We start from the raw sequence: 23,018 nt of genomic DNA on the forward strand, positions 1-23,018 counted from the left end.
CCACGGAGCAATGGAAGAAGGTGGCCTTGTCTGATTAATCATGTTTTCTTTAACACCACATGGATGGCCGGGTGTGTGTTCATCACTCACATGGGGAACACATGGCACCAGGATGCACTATGGGAAGAAGGCATGTCAGCGGAGGCAGTGTGATGCTTTGGGCAATGTTCTGCTGGGAAACCTTGGGTCTTTCCATTCATGTGGATGTTACCTCGACCCCGTACCACCTGCCTAAGCACTGTTGTAGACCACAGACGACCTTTCATGTAAACAGTATTCCCTGATGGCAGTGACCTCTTTCAGCAGGATAAAGCGCCCTGACACAAAGCAAAAGTGGTTCAGGAACGCTTTCAGGAACACAACGATGAGTTCAAGGTGTTGACTTGGCCTCCAAATTCCTCAGATCTTTATCCAATCAAGCATCTATGGGATATGCTGGACAAACAAGTCCGATCCATAGAAGCCCCACCTCGTAACTAACAGGACTTAAAGGACTTCTTGTAGGTCAAGAGTGTTCAGAAGTTGAGAGCAATCAGTTAAGTTTTCTCTTTATGCATTTAATGCAGTCTAATTTCAAATTTTGTTGGCTTCAAAAGTCAAGTCAAGATACAGTTTGTTGCTAGGTTGCCTAGCAATGCATGTGCAGGAATTCCCTGATTAATGCTATTGACAACAGAAAAGCAAGAGAATGAACAAATGATAGTTTTCATTTCATTACATATGGCAATTTATTGGCGAGGCAGAAGCAGGAAATTGTATTTTCGCCAAATTCTGACCTGCAAAAAAATCAGTTTGAGAATTGCTAATTCAGGGAAGAAATGTTGAGGGTAAAATCTCATTATATATTTCAGTTCTGAATATGGGGCTATAGGAATACTTTTCGAGACGTGGCTGAGGGAAAGGCATCAGCGACAAAATAAACAAACAGAATGAGATTGGTGTTCCTCTCCTGTGTGTAGCATCTGTCATTGTCTTGACAGAAAACATAGAAACTAGCAGATTATGATGGAAATGAGTGACAGGAATGTTCTTGGTGAAGACAGGAGATTGAAAGGAAAATGTGTGCCTTGTCGTCTGGAAGTATTATCCCCCCCTGTTCTCTCAGGCTACCAACGGATAATGGATTTGACTGTACTATTTGGCTGGAATGAAAGGAGGGTGTGACAGTTTCCTTTTCACCCTGAGGTGAATGTCTAATCTCCAGGCATGAATTTACATTTGTCTGTCATCTGATGGAGAGGGCGTTTATTGTAGGGCAAGTGTGCATGAAGCCTCTTATAATGGGCTGTCTGGTTGGGTCACATTACACATCACATAAAGATGTAGTCTTTCACGTGGCTTACAGTGAGGAGCAGAACTGAACTCCATATCAAACATCTGCTGATAAAAGTATGTTTCTTCTTTCTTACGGCCACATCTACACGTTAGCGCTCTCTACACCTGCAATTGTTACTTACACAGTAAGTCTCATGGCATGAAGAAATTGATATTGATATTTTTATGATGGATTCAATTCAATTGTATTTACTTTGTGTCAATTCACAGAAGTTATCTAATTGCCCTTTTCACACAGAGCAGGTGTGGACAGTACTCGTATTTATGGATGTACCAAAAAGAAAGAATTGAGAAGTTGCAGGTAAGACAGTAAGAGAGACAAAGAGAAAACGACAGAAGGAGAGGGAGGTGTTTGTCTCAGAGTGGGCACTACGGATCTCTGCTACATCATGTTATTCTTGTAGGTCAGAGTGTTAACAAAGTTGAGAGCAAGTTTTCTTTGTAATGCAACCTAGTTTAAAACTTTGTCATGATTTTAAAACTCAAGTCAAGTCTTATGAGACAATTTGTTGATCGTTAAAGATCGTTACTCCTCAAATGCCTGTACGCTACGTTTGTAGCTACTGTCAAGATTAGATTTGGTTAAAGACTAGAAGTAGGGGGAGACCACTGGCTTGGCTCTCTCCAACTACCATCCCTAGAGCTCAATATTTAATACATCGTATCTTATTTGTTTAATCTGTACCCCAGAGTTTGGGCTGGTTGTCTAAAAGTGACCTCAACACTCCAGACTTATGGATTGTACATTTTCTAAGCTAATCAGCTTCAGACTTTAGCAACATACTGGCAGAATGCAGTAGAGTCGATAGTAGAGTTGATCTTCTGATCTAACCCTAGGCAAGAAAACAAATACACTAAATGTCAAACTACTGCTTTGCCTCCTGAAAAACTGAGCAAGTGTGAATGGCATCAGAAATATTATCAAAATACCACTGCATTTACTTTAATCAACAAATACAGTCAGTCACTATGTCCAGAGCTTAGATATTTAATTTCATGGTAATGAGTCCTTACCACTGTACTTTAAATTTCACTGTCTGAAAAAGTCTTGCAAACCTGAATCTGAATAGACTTGTTGGTATGATAGCTAGCTTGTTTGTCTATTGATCCCACATGAAACAGACTTGGGGCCTCATTTTTATTTGGGAAAGCCTCTCCAAGGGCACATACTTTTTTGGTTCATGTACAGTATGCCTAAGTACAAAAGGCCAATATAGATCTCATCGCTCTGACACAGCTGAGCCAATCACAGGGCTGCATGACAACAACAGCTGAACAAATAAGGACATCACATTGTTGTCTGGCTGGGACACCACAAATCTGCAGCCAGAGGTGGATGGTGTGAGTGTTAATTTAACTTGTGCAACGATGACAGAAATAAACAGTAAAAAAATGCTGATGAAGCCATTAATATAATCACATCAATTGGATGCGATTTCAGTCGTAATTCACGTCATAAACCATCACATCATATCTTAGAATGTGTCACAGCAGCGTTTGCGCCATTCATGAATAAAACATGAAATGCCACTTTCGCTAAAGAGAATGTTGGGAAGGAGCGACGACGCACAGGATTGATGATCCGCTGTAATCCCACATCTGAATGAACAACAGAATATCAAGTAAAAAACGGACCAGTCTGATGTGCGCAGAGGTGTGTGTGGTTATTCTGTAGCTGCCAGGTGTCAATTGCATGTGATTTAATGAGGTAAACGCAGTGGACGGCTGTGTGTAACAGCACTGTGCTCAAATAGGAGGCAGATTTATCAACATTCTGTTGCTTCAGATGGCAGCAGGGATTTAATGAACTGGAGAAGAAGCTTTTTACACAGTATAAAGCAGCTGTGGACAACAGATACTGTAAGATTTAATTATATTTATATATAGATCAATGCAGATAAATTAACTGACATTTCACCACATTAAACATGCAGACGTGGTTCTGAAGAGTCTATTCTCAGTGCAAAGTCTAAATCCCAATTTCCAACTTGCTTTGTGCAGCCCCATCTGAATGAGCCTCCCACCGGTGCACCATGCACTGTGTGCTGGGCACCACCGCCACAAAAATAGGGCCCTATTTCTACAAAAAGTATTGTACAACTGTTCCCACAGTAACCCGCAGGTTTTAGCAGAGAAATGACGCAAAGTGTATCTAGTTTTGTCGTAATGAGATTTGAGTGAAGACAATACACAGTCTAAAGGATTGGGCTGAAATTCACTATGTAAAATAATACTTTTGAGCTTTAAAACAACTTCTGCTTCTGTTTGAGGGGAAGGTACGTCTTATGGGGAAAGTGTCTGATTTTAACCCACAAAACTGCCAGAGCACAGTACACATCCTTGCCCAGCGTGTGACCGGGGTGTCTCTACGTAATACGATTTGACTGCTGAAATCCATATGAAGGGAAGGAATATAAAGAGGGCGAGTGGGGGATTGTGGCAGGCAGTTTTTGTGCGAGGAGAATGGATAATCTATAGGCATGGATTTACATTCATCTGCTCTTCTGTGGAGCTGACTTGGCACAGAAAACACAAGACTTACGAACAAATCAGCTATGCTGCCTTCAATCAAACTGTATGGAAATGAATCTGTGTGTGTGTGTGTGTGTGTGTGTGTGTGTGTGTGTGTGTGTGTGTGTGTGTGTGTGTGAAATATTTAATGATGAAGACATCAATCATGATTTGGTAAATCATCGTCCATGCAGATTATAGCAGGAACAGATTATACTGTGTGTGTTCAAGGTTTAGCCTGTACATCCAATGTGAAAATACAACAAATAATGTGGCAGTCACATACAATACATATGAATGCTATTATATATTTGGAAAGGCTGACTTTTTAAAGCTGATGACAGTGTGCATGCTTCAACAGAATATAGTATGTGCTTACTTAGCTCCACACCAAGAAAGCTTCTTTTACTCTAAAGATTAAGGCAACAATTTGCATCTTAATCCCCCGTAAAATGTAGTCAAAAGCATATAACACTGGAACAGTGAGTGGTCAGGGGTCTTCTAATGCAACAAAAGTGCTTACATGGCTTCTGTGAATCTTAATTGCCGTTTGCAGAGTCCTGAAAGTTTGATAAGGAGACTTAACATGTTGAAAAAGTCTTGGTTTCCTCAGCCTCTCAACCAAAAGCAGGATGCTATTATTACTGCCCATGCTATACCACATGAAAACAAGATCAAAAGCATCCTACGACAGCTTAAGCTCATCTGCGGTATAGTTAAAGAAAATATGTGTTTCAAGCTAACAACACGAAGCTGCAAAAAATGCATCCCAGGACTGTTTTTGTCATAAAACTCATGTGATTGTACTGGTAGTTCTACTGTAGTTTTTGACAGCACACATTCTGCAGACTGCAGGAGTCCACGCAGAATTTAAGATTCAACAAGGAGAGCAATCAAACCCCCAGGGATATACAGAAGGGAAGCAGCAGACGTAAATCCCTGAGATGATGGAAAGTACATCATCTCAAGAGACAGGCCTACTAAAACATATACCGCACCATCCATGGATTAACAGGCTGACAGGACGAGGTTGGAGACGTGGAAAGAGGAAACAACAAGACAGTTGCCTGCCCGACCCGCTTTATTTGAAAGGCCACGTACGATTAATGAACGTTTGATAGTTACAATCAGGTGATGTGGCACATGTTTGTCATTAAGTTAAAATCTTTGCACTTCTGTATTTGGTTAAACCTAAAACAGAAAAGTGAGGCCTGTTGCTGATGAATCCTGCCTTAGCTAACTGGCAGCCCAGTGGCTAATTAGAAGACAGGGTTGTTTAGGTATTTAAGCAGGCACATTCACACATAGACATCAAAGAGGCTTGAGCTCCTGCCCTTTTTCTTCTGTGAGACAAATTGTTCTGGTTTTTGGTGGTGCTTTTTTATTTATTTTTTTATAAATTAATACATAGGTATTTTTGTTTGCGCACAGTTTTACTGTCAAACTAATATATATTTATTGAATAAAAAATCTGAATATTAGGTTGGGATGCCCTCTCTCTCTCCCTCCATGTATCTACAATATAGGACTGGAAATTCAGTATAATAGTTCCTTTAATACATTATAATTACTCTACATATATAGATATATAGATACATCGTGGTATGAGGAGGGGGGGTTAATGAGTCACATACCTAAACTGTACTTGAAAAAAGTCTGTTCATCAGCCTTTGTTTCATCTTCCTTTTTTCAGTATACTATCTTTTCCATTTCAGACAAACAGTGCAAAACTTTGTTTCCAATAATTGTCACATTGTTTGTGCCATTGCCATATGATTGTTTTGTATAATGTATTGTCTGCATTGTACCAGAAAGGAGTAACAAACCACATTCAATTTCACAACCCTGTTGTAATGTGACCATTAAACCTACCTTGCACCTTGTGCCTTGTACTATTCTTGCACTGTCAAATTTTGTATGCGCAAATTGAAAATCACATAAAACCAGGTGGATTGGAACATGGCCAATGCAACGGGTGGGTTTGAGGATTCACAATTTAAAGACATTCAGTAACTGCCTTGGCTCTAATTCAAAGATATTCAAAGATGTTCATTAGTGGTCAGATGTCTTTGACCTTTATTGCATTGTAGTGCTCATCCTGGTGTGTAAAGACCCTGAAAAGTCAACCTCTGGAAATTTGTAGCGGCGCAATTGGCTGCCATCAACAACATCGTATGATATAGAGGTTGAAAATGTAGCCTAAAACTCTCACTGCTGACTAAGACTAGCAGTTGAAGGATCTCCTTCACACAAGGTTATACATATAGTGTTAATACTATGTAGTATAAACACTACCAAATGAATGTAAACCTCTTTTAGAAAGCAGTCAAATGTTCAGAGCATGTAATTATGATCATGATGTAACGATCCGTCATAATGACGGCATGTAAATTTAATTAATCCACTGTCGGGTTTTTTCTCTTGTTTGAGACGCATTGGGATGACGTATGAAAAGAGCGTTTTCCCTACCAGCATGTGTGTAGTGGTGTCTGGACCGTGGCGGCTGTGGCGGATGGCGTATAGCCTACTCAGTGTCTACGGACGGAGTTGCACTATGTCGTTGTAGACTATGCCGCACGCAGCGGTAGAATGTTTGAAGTCTGCGTAGCTAGTATTGGGACGTTGATCTTGAGGAATTGCTGGGTCATCACAAGGCTGTTAACCTCCTGTTGTGATCAACCGTATACAGACTGACTGGCTGTGTGTGTGTGTCTGTGTATGTGCGCCGTTTAAGCGCTAAATCAAGGTGCCCAAGCTCCACACCGTGTGTACCAGAGTTTTTGTCAGTGAAGACTGTGGCTGTCCTTTTTATTTGTTGCTGGTATTTTTCGGAACTGAACATTTACTTTTGGACCTATGGTATTTTTGGATGAACTGAAAATGTACTTTTGGCTTTATATTTTTGATGGACAGAACTGTTTTCTGTGGTTCAAGGAACTAATGAGAGATGTCTTTGTGTATGACTATAACTTGAGGGAGTCTGTGAACATCCATTATTCTGAATGTTACGGCTATGTTTGGTGAACAATATACTTTCTAATCACTGAAAAAAAACGGTTGTTGATGCTTCTTTTGCTACTAATGATTTTATTCCAAGGGTTATGTGGACAGAGACTGACGTTAATATACATATATCCTTGTAACGGGCATACTCGTGTGTGTGTGTGTGTGTGTGTGTGTGTGTGTGTGTGTGTGTGTGTGTGTGTGTGTGTGTGTGTATGTGTATGTGTGTGTGTGTGTGTGTGTGTGGCGACTATTTTTCAGGACATCCCTGACTGGCACCCCATAAAATAAAATATTAAAAAATAAATGAAAATAATAACAAAGAATAGTTGCACGCTAAACCGTTACAATTCATGTGACTTTTTGACATGCCACACATTACAGTTGATCATTCTATACTTAAGCACAGTCATATTAAAAGGCATGCTTACTAAGTGTATAGTAAATTAGAAACGATGTCAGCCAAAGCTGAAATTGATTTAAAACAAACATATTTGGTTTACGTGTCATCCTATGAACACACTGGAGGACTGCACAGAATCTGATGGCTTGATATTCAATGATCAATCAATCAATCAACATTTATTTATACAGCACTTTACAGCAACCAACAGGTGTCCAAAGTGTTTTACATCAACCAAGAATAAACAACACAGCATTCAATAAAAGACAAAAAGAGAAAAAAAAAACACATGAAGCATAGAAAACAGTAAAACAGATAAGGTTGCCTAAAATCATCAGAAGAGGGAAGTTGTTGCACCACTACTGCGTATTAAAAGCCATTCTAAATAAATAATTTTTAAGTTTTGATTTAAAATTAACAACATCCGTTCCACAGCTTGTTCCAGAGTTTTGCGCCAGCAACAGCGAAGGCCCAATCGCCCCACTGTTTGTACCTCGACCTCGGGACTTCTAAAGTCCGTACATCTGAAGATGTATTTTGGCCACCCAAAGTTAAAAGTTCGGACAAATACTCCAGAGCTAGCCCATTTAAGGCTTTGAGAACAAACAAGAAAATCTTAAAATCAATTGTAAAACGCACCGGAAGCCAGTGTAGTGTAAAAAGAAGGGGAGTGATATGTGCACTTCTAGATGTATTTGTTAAAAAGCGAGCAGCAGCATTTTGCACAAGTTGAAGATGTGAGATGGATGTTTGACTTACATAAAGAGCGTTGCAATAATCTAGCCTTGAACTAATAAAGGCATGAATAGCCTTTTCTAGATCGTGCCTGTTAAGAAAAGGCTTTACTTTAGCCAGGAGACGAAGTTGGAAAAAGCTCAAATTTCATGCTACAATCGAATGTCACACCCAGATTTTTGACAGTTTGCTTGGCACATGAAGTTACAGGTCCCAGACTTAAAGCGGGATTGTTTGACATGAATTTTGTACTGAAGATAATACACACAGTTTTGTCTTCATTCAGATTAAGAAAGTTCCGAGAGAGCCACAACTTAACATCATTAGTGCCATTAAACAGGCAGTTTAGTGCAACACTGTCATTAGGTTTCATAGGCAGATAAATTTGCAGGTCATCTGCATAACAATGAAATGACAGGTTGTGCTTGTCAATTATAGCCCCTAACGGCAACATATATAAAGAGAACAGGATGGGGCCAAGAATTGAACCCTGGGGCACCCCGCAATAGAGAGGAGCAGATGAGGAGAAATCACCCATTGTGACAGAGAAACTCCTATTTGTCAAATAGGAGCTAAACCATTTAAGTGCAGAGCCTTGAATGCCAACAAAATGCTCAAGGCGTGCGAGAAGGACTGCATAGTCCACTGTATCAAAAGCTGCTTTCAGGTCCAACAGCACTAATACAGTAGATATCATTGAACTCTTAGCAATGCACACTGCGTTCTGTTGTAGAAAGACTTGTAACTGTTTAAAAACAACTTTTTCCAGCACCTTCGAAAGAAAGGGCAGATGTGAGACTGGACAACACATTGGGGTCAAGATTAGGCTTTTTAAGTAGTGGCCTAACCACAGCATGTTTAAAAGCATCTGGGACAGAGCCAGAACTGTGACAAAAGATACAAAAGTAGGTAGACTCAACCCAGTTGTGACCCAACACATACTGGTTGAAACCTCTGTCAAAGCAGAGGTGCTATGGATTCACAACAGAGTTGAAGTGTTGAATAACACCCTAGGTTCATGGCAGCTGTTAGCTATGACAGATGAGAGAGAGTTCATCTTCGCCACTTTTACAGCCTTCTGATACTCTACAAGACTGTCTCTTAATAAACCCAAAGAAACTTGTAACCTGTCCTTCCACCTCCGTTCAGCTTGTCTGCAGCGTTCCATAAGGGCTCTTGTGTTGTCGTTTAGCCAGGGGTCCGCTTTATGTTTAAAGGCAGTGGGGTCTTTGACTGCTCGCCAGAGCCATAGATCGGCATTTTCTCCACAGAATTACCTATAGTTAGAAGGGTCATGCTGTCATACACCAGCAGCGGTGACACATTCTGAGTGATTAGTAATAGGAGCAGGACAATTATCAATAATCTCAGCAGAGGTAGGCGGTGAGCCACACACAGTGGTGCCATCTTTCTCCTCGTCGGATGTAAACGATGTAAATAAACCCTTGAATTACTACATCAGACATGGTGTCTGACTTGAAAAGGTAGAGCTGTAAAGTTGACTCAGCTAATGAGACGGCTGGCTCTTGGACTGCTAATCCACTGTCCTCTGCACCTGTGGGTTTGATCCCCATCTTTGTCGTCAAGGTGATACTTCATAATTACCCAAAGGGATAACCAAAGCTTCACCTAATTAAGCAGCTGGTCATCCTAAGGTAAAGTACTGCTAATTTCACACACACACACACACACACACACAGATTTTTCTACCTGTACAGTGGAGATACAAATTTTAACAGACCTCACTGTGGACAGCTCCTTCAGTAGAAAATATTAACATGAAAATTGTGGACATTTTCAATTGTTCATACTGTGAATTAATTCAGCTCCATTGCATTGGGCACTGATTCTTAAAAGAAATGCTGAATTTAAAATGCTTTATCTAGAAACCTACAACCTATCTAGGTGAATATATAGCATTACAGGGTATGGAGAAAGTAGTAATTTGGGTGAGCTGACCCTTTAAATAGCCTGGGAGATGAGAGGTTGTGGAATAAAAATTAAAAAAAAGTTCCACAATACAATAATACTGCCAATTTTTTATTCACATCACCTCAAATATGCTGTCCGTGTTGTTAACACAATCAGTTAATTAATTTCAGTAGTAGTTGAATTTATGGTTCAACTACTACTGAAATTATTGTCCAGGTGAAATTACATTTTATCTAAGTAACTTGATAATACAGAAAAATGCTTTACTTCAATGATTTCAGAGGTAACAAACTGTAGAGGAGAACATGTGCAGGAAGGGGGCTGCCCTGGATATGTACATGTGCCCGACAGACACACACACAGACACACACACACTGATGTTTGTAATAAACTAACTAATAAAACTAATAAACTAGAGACCATGTTGTGATGGGATCACACCAGACGCGACGGCAAATCGGTGTGCATGCCGCAAACATATGAGAAGTTTGGCAAAACAGTGCCAGACTTATTCAGTATGCTTAACTGTCCTCAAAGCCACATGGGTTTTCAATACATTCTCACTCCCAACTCTTTTTTTCTTTACTGAACTTTTAAATGCACTGGGTACCCCTTTACCGCCATTTCTGCATGTGCACAGTTCCATGCACAAGTTACCAATAATAAATATGCAACGTCCTGTTAAACTTTCAAAATAAAACACGTGATTAATGTTGTGAAACGGTTGCAGTTTGGCACCAAAACTATTTAGTCAGGTTTAGGAGAAGATCATGGTTTGGGTTCAAATAAATACATTAGCTATGTATGTTAAGTTACATACTGCCCGCTGCCCAGCTCCTCATCCTCAGACGACTGAGGAGCTCTGACTCTGGGTACACCGCCTGGGGCAATGACACATCTAGCCAGCCCGTCAGCAGGATGTTCGTAGTGACGGGATCAGGGTCCGCTGCATCGGAGGAAGTGTAGCCCAACGGCTTGGAGTTGAGGATGCCCTCAATTTCTACAAGCACAGTCTGCAGTAGTGTTGTAGTCGAGACCGCCCAAACCGAGACAAAATCAGACAATGCAAAAGCAATTTATTATTTATTATCAATTTATTGATATTCCCAAAGTTATGGTCTTGAAATAAAATCCCAAGACCGAGTACAAAGCTGGTCGAGACCGAGACAAGACCAAGACCATTAATATGTGGTCTTAAGACTGGTCTTAAGACCAAGACCCGTCTCGAGTACTACAACACTAGTCTGCAGGACCTCTTCAGTGATGGACTGGGTGCCGATGATGACTCGGAGTGCAGATGTCATGCTGCGCAACCCTGCACAGGTCCTGCTGCCCGACACCACAACGAGTGAGCTAGCCAGCACCACAAAGACTTTGCTGGTTAGCTTTACTAAGAACCACATGTGAAAGCATTCTCAATATTGGTTTAGACCACCTATAAAAGCCAATAATTGAGCACTATTGCACATTAATGGGGGGACAGTGAAGAGTGAATCCGAGCACTATACTACAACTATAAATTTACTATAAACTTAAAATTATAACAGGATTTATTACTAACAGTAGAGCGTGAGTGTGTGTGTGCAGGTTAGTAAAGGGAAAGAGGAAAGAGAAAAGGCACACAAAGCAAGGTCTAAAAGATCCTGATAGCCCGACTAGACACAATATTCCAGACTCTAGTCCTGATAAAGTATCGCTATTGTCTCTGCACTAAACAGCAGGAGCTAACACAAGCAAAAATATACAAATCCTTATTACAGTGTTGCTGGACTCCAGTATTGATAGTCTTGATAAAGCACCGTTAGTGGCTTCACACAGTAATAGGAACAAAGCAAGTAATGGCGCAGCATGGTGGCGCAATACAAAACATGAAACACAGAGCAATAATAAGGACGCAGCGGTCAGTGTAGACCACAGAAATCTTCCATAGAAAATTCAACCCCAACAAAGATTGTAAAGTTACACAGTTATAAAACCTAGTCTCTTACCAGACACAAAACCTCATACATGAAATTGCTTGGTAGCGAGTCAGTCCGTTTAGGAAATCCGGCAGTTTTCTTTTGGCTCGAGACCTGAGTTGACTACAGAGAGATGGTTTCCTTCTCTCAGTAAAAGAACGGTGTTGTCCGTTTCTTCTTCTGCAGGTATGAGACCATTTTTGGTGCTTAACGACTGCCTTCAGATCCCAAAACAAAAAAAGGAACAAAAGCAAAACAGCTATGCAAACGGTGCGAGTTAGTCCTGCATTAGGTAAAAACAAAGTTCATCTCTGAAAGGTAAACACTTATTGCTGCTTGCACAGCAGTGGACGGCTCTTTCCTTTTAAAGAGAATTCATAATTTTATACATGCCATATACATGCCCATTATGTTACTGATTCGCTTGACGTATCCCCTGGCCGTCTAACAGACAAAACTGAATGAGACAAGGAGGTGTTCATGCCGGGGGAAAACGAAACTAACCGACAACACCTGTGATTAGACAGAAAGCTCACGAATAATTCCACACACTTTAACTTAAGCACCTCTGAAAAAGTGCCGCTTACAATCCCCAACAGAGCAAGACAGGGCTTCATTTTATGTCCGCTTTGGCACAAACTGTCTGCAACTCGCAGCGCGAGGTGGGTCCACGTCACTCGCTGGTGTCGCAGCGAAGTTTTTTCAGAGTTTACACAGTAAACGCCATATGGGTAAAATTTTAGAGATGATACTCTGACTTCCCGTTCCCTTGAAGGCAGCACAAAGCTGCACCACAAGTAGCTGACGGAGAAAAAATACAGTTTTGTCCAGTCGCAGTGGACTAAACTGGTAGGTTTTAATGTTGTAGAACACATTTCTTTTGCAAGTAGTTTAAAGTTTAAACTCGTATTGTTGTGAATCTTAAGTGTAAACTCGCCTTAGAATTTCCAACCAACAAACGCCCTCCAAAAGCAGCTCAGCCCTTCCAAAATATTGCTTCCAGCGCCCCCCATCGTCCTCGGAACGCCCCTGTAGAGAAACACTACTTTAGACATTCATCCCTTGAAATCTCCATAATTTCTTTTTCCAATCAAGGTGTTTTAATAGGATTGGTTTTCACCTTTCAAACTGACAGATCATTGGCTACCATACACACCATCTTAATTTAGATTAACAATAGAACCGCCAACCGGTCAAATTTACCCGCGGCTGTTTTTCGATTGTATGTAATTTTCTTTCAATATAATATTCAAGTCCCCCAGTCTTTGACTTTTCCTGAAAGTGTATTATGTAGCACCACCTATTGTTAAAAAATGTCAAAATAAAGCCAGATTTAAAAAATGGGCATTTATATCAAGAAGCATCAGTGGGTAAAATTTACCCCTATAGAGAATACAGTCATTTTAGCACTGTTCATGTCACACATTCTATGTTGCTATTGGCAACGCCTTTTCCACTACAGGCATTGCACTTGCTCAGCACAGTGAGTGAAGGAGAGTCTGACGGTGGGGGCTGAGTGATGTGTCCTGGGTTGATTCTGCATATGATGGTTCATTATCTGACAGTGATCCAATTGTATGAAGTAAACATGCATAAAAGCCGCTGCTCATAGCTTTTGTGTAGGCTACATGATCATCAAAACTAATGCTGCGGTAGCCTAGTTTTTCGCTGTGATAGAGGTGTGTTCTGCAGTCCCTTCAAGAGAGCGTGCGGCTCCCTCGTGTGCTTTTTGACTGGCTATAACTTTTCCAATGCTTTATATTTTTTAGTAAAAGTGATCATTATACATTTTTCCGTTGGGTAAAAATCTACTATTAATTTTGGAATTGATAATAATTGTTTCTTTCAAATAAATAGCCTACTTTTATTTGGACTTTCAAACTTTTGTAGCTATGTGTTACTCTCTGGATGCCCGATGGAGTCAGAAAAAACAAGCAGAACAGTAAGAACTAGCCGACATTATGAGGCTATTATTATAACTAGGCTATAACATCTATAACTGCGGCGAATGGATGACATGAAAAGAGCCGCTGCATGTGAACGTGATCGACCTGCATGGTCGATCAAATATTTTTCAGATGTTCTTTTGTATTTACAAATTGTTAAATGTGTTTGCACAGATCACCTGATCAGGTTACATAGCTGCTCTTCAGTCTGGTGGTGTGGCAGCAGAAACTCCTATATCTCTTCCCAGAAGGCAGCAGGGTGAAATCTAGGGCGGCAGGACCCAGCACAGGACGCTTGTGGAGAGCTGCACAAGAACCAGAGCTGGACATGCAGGCAAAGGAACCCGAGTTCAGCAGCCTCCGAGTGTTTAAGGCCAGACTGGGGTTAGCCCAGCCTGCGAGACCAACAAAAGCCAGTGTTTCCCACCCGTTAGAATTGTGTTTCCCGTTTTTTCAGTGACATGTTTTTAGGTTCTTCCAGACACTTTGCCTTCTACAAGTCAAGCAGGAGGCACTTCATTCTACAATCATTTATAAAAGTGTCTCATGTAACTACAATAGTTACATGTACAAGCTAGCGTAGTAGCCTAGTAAATGCCATCAAGTGGTGTCAATTCCAAGATTAGTATCATCTGTGCTGCAGGTATTTCTATAGGATTTTCTTAAGAATGATTGAGCATTTCTATTCTGCCAACTGTCACAATCTGACTTTTCCAGTCACACACACTATGTGTACTGATTCCTGTCACGTGTAAGAGTAGTGCATTGGTCAGTGTTAGTCTGGAACACCAACACTATCTGTAACATAATGAGAGCCAATGAATGTTTTACTGCTAGCCAATGTATACAGTTGTCTAATGGTAATATATAATACATGAAGACCCCTGACACTTATTTTACTTAGACATATATTATTTACATGTTTAGAAACCCTCTATTTTTTACACACACAAACACACACACACACACACACACGAAAACACATCCTAAGGTAAATGTGAGGAAGGTTATACAGTAACAACCACATCATGACATACATGCAAATACACTTAAAATGTGTGCATTATCCAGACATCTAAACAGTACACATATATATACATATATACCAGGGGTATTCAATTAGATTTCAAAGAGGTCCAGTTAGAGAAAATTTCCTGAAGCAAAGGTCCGGAACATCAAAACGACGAACTTGCGTTATCATTCAGTACTATAACCTATAGTTGTATCAACACATGATTTTAGTCAACAACGGACTGTCAAATCAAATAATAGTAGTTTTCACATCAAACTGGAAGGATAATAAATAATAACTATTCAAATAATAAATTCTAAATTTAAGTAAACTAAAGTGCCTAATTTTTAGAAAAAATGTAATAAAAAGTGTAGCTTGAAGTGATGAAGTGTAGTCTTAACCAATTTTATAATAAACACTCAACACATCATAACAAATGAACAGCTGTAATGCCTCCTCTTCTCTTTCATTTCCTCTTACAGAGCTACCACTTTCCTACTTTCTGTTGTTCAGTGAGAAACGTGAGCTCCAGCTAGCATATTGGAGATCTATGAGATATTCTGGTTTTGAACTGCCCGTGGGAGGAATGTACATGTAAAAATCTGTACATTCTTGATTAAAAGTCATGTGAAATCTCTTTTATCTTTCGTCTCCTCAATTCGGGTGTGTTTCCAAAAGGTCTCTGGTGAATCTCGCGGACTCGACTCGCAAGCATCGGTATGCACAGATTTGATTGGCTGAGCAGCGTCACATGAGACGATTGGAGCACATGCGATTGGTCTGTGAGTTTCCTGGTCCTCTAAACCAGTACAGTAAATGCTAGAAAAGCTGCGCGGGTTAAAAAAGAAACGCTCCGTCACGAGGTAGTAAGTCTCAATAATAAATGGGCTGTAGGTCGGCGGTCCGGAGAGGACGGCGGCTGGGTCCGGATCCGGACCGCGGTCCGCCTATTAGTGACCTCTGATATATACAAATACAAACAGTTAAAAGCATGTCTGATAAATGAGCGACTCTAAATGAGAGGCAGCATTATTTATTGTCTGACAAATTGATGCAATATTGAGATCATGCAAAAATGCACACACACACTCACACACTGCTTAAGACTCTGGTGTAAAGGTGCTTTTATAAAGTGGATAGACAGATCAGAGAGTGATGAGGTCAGGGTCAGTTAACATTTGTTAATCATTAGTATCAAATGACAGCTACAATTGGCATTATGGAGAGGAATAGGGGAACAGCACAAAATAATTAAGATAAACAGGGAATGGAGAAAGTGCCACTTGTCAGCTGACAGTGGATGCAGAAATAACAGTTACTCTTTTATTCTTCTCTATTCGTTTTTTAAATAATATATAATAATATAATAATTAGAGTTGGGCTGCGATGTACTGGCGACCTGTCCAGGGTGTACCCTGCCTTTCGCCCAATGTCAACTGGGATTGGCTCCAGCCCCCCCGCGACCCTGTACGCAGGATAAGCGGTTGACGATGGATGGAAGGATGGAATTAGGGCTGGGCACATTAACGCATTAATTAATGAACTCCGACAATTATTTTATTGCACATTAACACAGTTTTTATTATTATATCATTATTTTGAAAGTCCGTTGCTCACTGGCACTGAATACACATCCAGTCAAACAGTGGGTCTGCAAATCATCCACCCAAACAAGCAGTGGAGGGAGGCTAAGGCAGACTACGCTGCATGCAGCATGTGGGAGAGGTAGATAAACAAAAGCAAGACAAGCGATGAAATGCCATAGTGAAGTGGATAGCTAAACACTGGATGCTGGTTAGTATTGGGGAAGACGCCGATCTTAGGAACGTCCTTAAAATGACAACGTAGTCGCTTGGCCCCACGGGGCTGCTCTTTTCTCCGGTGATCAGAAAGGGAGACAAGCGCTCCGCGAGTAAACGGAAGGCGCTTTATGGAGAGTAACCATGGCAACAGCTTCTGTGCGCACACACAGCCTCTTAACGTAAGTTAAAGTTGTACATAACTTTATGTGATAGGCCTGCATTTAGTTTTGTGGGGATGCTCTGCCATGTGAATTCCCTCCTGATGTCCTGATAACTATTTAGATTCTGGAAACTCACTGTGAGGATCAGTCTCTCTTCCAATGATTTATGCTGCGAGTAGCGTAGAAAAAGTCCAAGACAATTTAACTTGGGCAGATGGCGGGCGTGTGCGTGAGGCGAGCACTTCACCTAACTTCACCTCACTCTAACAGGGACACTTGCTACTGAAGACTGTTTCTGCTGCTCCATGATAAAAAGAAAAATGTTTCTGCTGATACCTGTCCAGAATAAAAAAAACAAGAAAACAGTTTATATATGTTAACCTGTTGCTCTGAAGGTGCTTGTTATGACTTTATGACCATGGCTCTGGACTACATTACATTAATGTTTAAATTGAGATTTACAAGAAACTACTACTACTACTGCTGGTAAAAAGTGCCTTATGTGTTTAAAGTGTTCTTTATGTTATCTCTATATGTTACCTATTTACGCGAGTTAAGAGTTCAGAAGATCAATTCCACCCTCATGCCTGTATACTAATTTTGGAGCTATAGAGCTCAAAGTCAATAGCTTAGCCTGTAACTCACCAAAACAGAAGAGGAAGGGGAATTAATTAATAAATAGAACAAGGAAAAACATAATACAGACAATGGGAAAGGAGACAGGAAGTGGGACAGGTGTTTTGGGGAGCATGACAATGGTGCAGGTGATAAAAGCCTCGCGGAGGTACAGAACGTCCAAGGTAGTGCGACCATGACATCACTTTACCCACTTCACCCTTTAAATAGGCTAATGACGTCTCCTATTATGAATTTTTGTATTTACATGTCAGATATGTGGGAGAGATTCTGAATGTGCAGAAAGTTTTGAACATGAGCAGATAAGTTACAGTGTTTCTCATACGTTCATTTATTTGTGGCGGCCTGTCACAATATCAGCACTGACCGCCACATATTCGATTTTTTTTACTAGGCCTATTTAAAACCGTATTCGCGCAGCACTTCCTCTCGCTCGTCTCTCTCATCCATCTCTCGATCTCTCGCTCTCTCTTCCTCGTTAACACAGCTGCACAAATCTGTCCAACACAAGGCTGTCAATGTCGGTGACCCAGCTATTAAAAGTTATTAGCAAGCATAAGGAGCCTAGCTAATAAGGAGCGCTAAGTTAATAGAAGAATACAACAGAATACAGCTGGGTTTTCGAGGCTAGCACGCAGTATCTGCGCCACAGTTACACTGTCATTCTGTGGGAAACACTGTTATGATAAGTTATTAACAGATGAGCTAATAAAGTCCAGTCAGTAACTGAATTAAAACGGATTAATTTATTACTGAGATGAAAAGGGGCCACAAACACATTTATAGGTTACTTCCCCACAAAAGAGGTGGTAAGACTTAATCATGTCTCAGTTGAGCAGGGATGATATTAAATAAGTTGATCTACAGGAGAAAAATATTTAAAACCTGTACCATAAATTGGCGCAGAAAAGGCAGAAATTGGAGGAGACATTTTCACCAGAATGCAGGGAATTAAGTGTTTAATGCTCAAAATCTTCTGGGGGAGGACACCCATACCCCCCACTTATTAAGTGCTTCCCACACAGTTTCTGGGAGGAACAGTCACTTATTAGTTTAATAAAATTACTTTTCACATGGCTTTTTTGTTACCTTTTCCATGTTTTTATGATTTTATTATTAATAGTAACAATAAAAAAATCAACAATATTCAGGGCAAATAGCAAACATCTTTTTTGATGGGGGGGCGGTAAGGGACCTGGCCCAAAAAAAGGTTGAGAACCACTGGTCTAAAGTATCCAAGGGGGTTATCAAAACACAAAAACTAAACCCTTGGAGAACACCTTTATTTGAAAAAACCCTTCAGATGATCATATAGATTTTAGCATGTGGTTTTCCGTTGTTCTTGACTCACCATGATCCAGCATTACAACGGTAGCTGTAATGTAAACTGACTTAAAAGTTTACCCAGATGTAGATTCCTATGCTGTTAGCTATAATGGCTTTTCTATGACGCACCGACACAGCGTTTTCACTTAGACAATACGTGATTCAAAGTTTACTGACTTACTGTGCATTCAGACCAAACCCAAAGTAAACATTTTGCTGTGATTAAATAGCAATAAACGGATCAAACTGATGCCGAAATAACTACAACATGATGCAGATTTGTTAAACATATGAATTCATGCTTTGTCAGGTCTGTCAGCAAGACAGCAGGACAACAACTTCTAAAATGTTTGTTTTCTGAATGGAGTTCGGATCGATCATGGCTATGCTATGTTAACTACAAAGTACAACCATAGCTGGAATAAAGTTGCATACATATGTTTTCTGAACTCACCAGGTAGTTCAGCCTCCTCGCTTTCTTTTCTCCCAGCAATGTCCAGTTTTGTCCACTTTTTTATATAAATATGAAGTCGGGCCCTAACCCGACTCAAACCATTAGGAGGATTAATCATAAGTGCCCACTGCCCACGCTTTAATAGCAAATGAATGAATGAATGGATATATAGGCACCAATGAACTTGATATTTGGATGATAACTTTCTCTTGGCTTCAACCTTTGATCTGAGAGACCGTTAGTAGCAAACCTTTGAAAGCATCTCATTATGTTTTTATGTACCTTGTTTTCTTTTGGATATTCTCATTCCCGACTCTTCGCATATGGACGCTTGGTCAAGACCCCTTGGCATCGCTTTTTAACACCCTGGTTACCCCTTAATAACTTTTTCCAATTTTTAGGGCTCTGCAGACAGGTTAGCAATGGTTAGCAACAATAAATATGCAAAGTTAGACTTTCAAAATAAACGTGCCGTTGTTATAGTTGAGAAAAGTTGCAATTTGGTTAGATTTAGGAAACAAAAGTACTCTGTTTACATTTACATTTACTCATTTGGCAGATGCTATTATCCGAAGCGACTTACATTTGAGGAACAACATACAAGCATCAACAGAGCATCAACTACAGATCTACAACTGACAATACATACTAGTAAGAGCAGCAATAAATACTAGTAAGAGCTCACAGTATATATCACATCAATGGGGTAGATACCTAGGGAAGGAAGTAAGAGTTAACAAAAAGTGCAATCAATACAAGATCGTTGTAGGGGATAGAAGAAGAAGAGCACAGGAAGTGCATGTAAGAGGAAGTGTTCTCGGAAGAGATGAGTTTTCAAGAGCTTCTTGAAGTTAGAGAGGGATGCCCCTGCTCTGATGGCGTGTGGTAGCTCGTTCCACCATCGTGGTGTCCCAGATGAGAACAGGGACTGGGATTGCTTTTTTGTGAAGGGATGGCAGAGCCAGGCGGCGTTCGTTGGAGGAGCGTAGCGGCCGAGAAGGAACGTAAACTTGTGTTATGGAGTTTAGGTAGATGGGTGCAGACCCAGTAGTCACTCTGTATGCATGCATTAGTGACTTGAATTTGATTCTGGAGGCCACGGGGAGCCAGTGGAGTCACTGAGTAATGGAGCGACATGAGTCCCTTTGGGCTGATCAAAACCAGATGTTAGGGTTATGAAATGATCATGGTTTGGATTAAAATAATTACAAAAGTCCGTAAGTTGTGCTACCACATTACTTGCCACTCTGAAACTGGATCTGATTTTGTCTACATAACTTTCATTGAAGGTACAACCAGTAAGTAGCCAAGTGCAAGGACATTAAGCAGAGAGGACAAGTGGACCTGCTGTAATCTCTGTGTCCAGGAGATAGACAGTGGTAAGCAGAGTGCTGTGGGAGAGGAGGAGAATACTGATTAGTGTGTGTGTGTGTGTGTGTGTGTGTGTGTGTGTGTGTGTGTGTGTGTGTGTGTGTGAGAGAGAGAGAGAGAGAGAGAGTGGGTGGATGTGTGTCTTTTTATGTGTCTACTGAGACTGATATGTTAAAATGCAGTTAATTACAGTAGGTTATTAGATATATAAATGATATAACAGCTAATATAGTTGTTGCACCCATATCCAGTTATTGTTAATGGTGGTGAGTCAACATAACTCAGATGACTCCTACCATATATCATTGTGTTAGTGATAATGTGGCAGCATTAGGTTGTCAAACCAGTCTTTGGCCAAGCATACATTACAGTATAAAGTGATGCCATGTTGAAGGGAAAGGAAGCATAAGGTACAATTTGTGAGAAAAAGCTCCATTTATTTAAAAATAAGACATATGAAGTATATGAGATCCTGATATTCTACAGATGCCACTGAAAAAACATAAAATTTATGTTTGTCCCTTGACCATAGCACCATCTTAAGTGTAATTTCTTTGTCTATGTCTATGAGCCAGAAGCCACAACAAGTAAGTTACTGTATATAAATGATGCATATAGTTAAAGATCAAACTGCTTTAATTTCCATACTGTATTACATAGAGGACAACTTTCATTTAAAAAACATATACCGTGGTGGCGGTCAGAGGTCCAAATGCTCAGAAATCTTCAATGTTTTATTTTAGTACCTTCTAAGCTTCAGAAAACACCAAAAACACATAGTCAGGAAAGTTGTAGGCTGACAGGCTTGTAATTTTTATTCAAACAGTGTTATTTGCATTAAAAAGTGTTAAAACCTAGAATATTTCTCTGATCACAGCATCTTTCAAACTATTCTGATATACTATTTGGAAGAAGAATCCCTTCCCGAATCCCAATCCCGAAGACAATCGGTGCAGTCTATGTTATATTTTACTGTCTGTCTATTCATACTGAGTCTGTGCTCTGTTCATTTGGAGATTCATGGGAGATGTTTTGTATTGCGTGGCACCTTGAGGTCCCTGTGCTGCAGGGATATCACGCAGCTTAAGTAGTAGAAAATCCTAAAATCTGTCTGTCAAGTTCTAAATAAATATTTGCTTATCTTTACTTTTTCCACAGCTTTGCTTCTCTCATGGACAGCATTTCAAGCCCCTTTTCACATACTCTACCACACTAACTTCCTCCTTCTAAAAACTATTTCATTAAAGCAGTCGTCAAATGTAATAGTGAGATCTCCAGTATCACATGTAAATATTGTAAAAATGTTTCTTACGTGAATGGCTTTACACAAAAAGTCTTAACTGTTAACATTTCATAAAGATTTCTTAGTTGCAGTATTCCAGTTTTGAGTCTGTTGACTGTGAGAAGATTGTGATTACACCTGCTTATTACCTGTGTCCTTGTCTTACCTGCAAGGGCACTCATCATCTCTGCTTATTAGTGTGTTACATTTTTAATTCTTATGCATTTTTAAACAGCCACGCCTTCATGCAAAAGTGTCTCCATTTGATGGTTTTCACAGCATACTACAATGTCAGTTTGGTTGTTGACTTATCTGCGTGAGTTATTAATTAGAAAATGAGGCTGAGTGGCTCTGGTGACCTCTGGCACTTAAAAGGAAGCCTCACACCCACACACACTTAAATAGGCACACACTGCATTGCAAACGAGTGTCAAAACACAAGTGTGTGCTCACATAGAAACGGGGACACAGCCAACCCTTGAAAGAGTCTCTATTACAGGAAGAACAACTATGAGATATGCTTTCAAGAAAAATACAGTCTTGTTTGCTGAAGTTAGAGAATGAAGTTTGGGGTCAAAAAGTCACTGCTTTAAACTATTTTCAAAACCTGTCATGGTGAACCCCAAATGTTTACCTGGAGCTGATCAGCTGTTGACAGAAGAGATACTGGTCTCAATTAATTGTTTGGTCTATGAAATGTCAGAAAACAGCGAAAAAATATGCATCACAATCTTTTAAAACCCAAACCGGCCTCTTCAAATAACTTAATTTGTCTTTTTTTAGGGGGGCATTTTTGCTTGATCATTGAATCATTTAGAGAAAATAATTTGCAACTTTTGTTGATCAACTAATCAATTCTTTGGATAATAATTACAGCTCTTAACATTAAACAATAACAAATAACAGATATTTTGTCCATCTTAATTAAAGTTAAAAAACTGCATTTTGTGTTTTGCCATCTAGCCTGCTGATTATAGTAAATAAAGGGCATTCTCTGCAGTAATGAACCTGATTTTTGTCCTCTTGCTTGGAGTTTTTCTTCTTCTTTTGATCACATCTTTTTATTTCCTTCTTACTCCCCTTTTTTTAATGAGACGCACTCAGCTAATGGTCTTTGTCACACTATAGTCTATGAGTAAAGTTTAAGTTAC

The 23,018-nt window shown here is 40.0% G+C and overlaps 1 long non-coding RNA gene across 1 annotated transcript; it reads left to right on the forward strand.

Moving 5' to 3' along the window:
- The first annotated feature begins 16,524 nt into the window (after positions 1–16,524).
- On the forward strand, positions 16,525–21,829 carry LOC123957198. Its single transcript, XR_006821759.1, has 3 exons — positions 16,525–16,816; positions 20,504–20,593; positions 21,744–21,829. It is a non-coding gene; the product is annotated as an uncharacterized LOC123957198 (long non-coding RNA).
- The last annotated feature ends 1,189 nt before the right edge of the window (positions 21,830–23,018 follow it).

The sequence above is a fragment of the Micropterus dolomieu genome, linkage group LG19, assembly GCF_021292245.1.
Source record: "Micropterus dolomieu isolate WLL.071019.BEF.003 ecotype Adirondacks linkage group LG19, ASM2129224v1, whole genome shotgun sequence".
Classification (NCBI taxonomy): Eukaryota; Metazoa; Chordata; class Actinopteri; order Centrarchiformes; family Centrarchidae; genus Micropterus; species Micropterus dolomieu.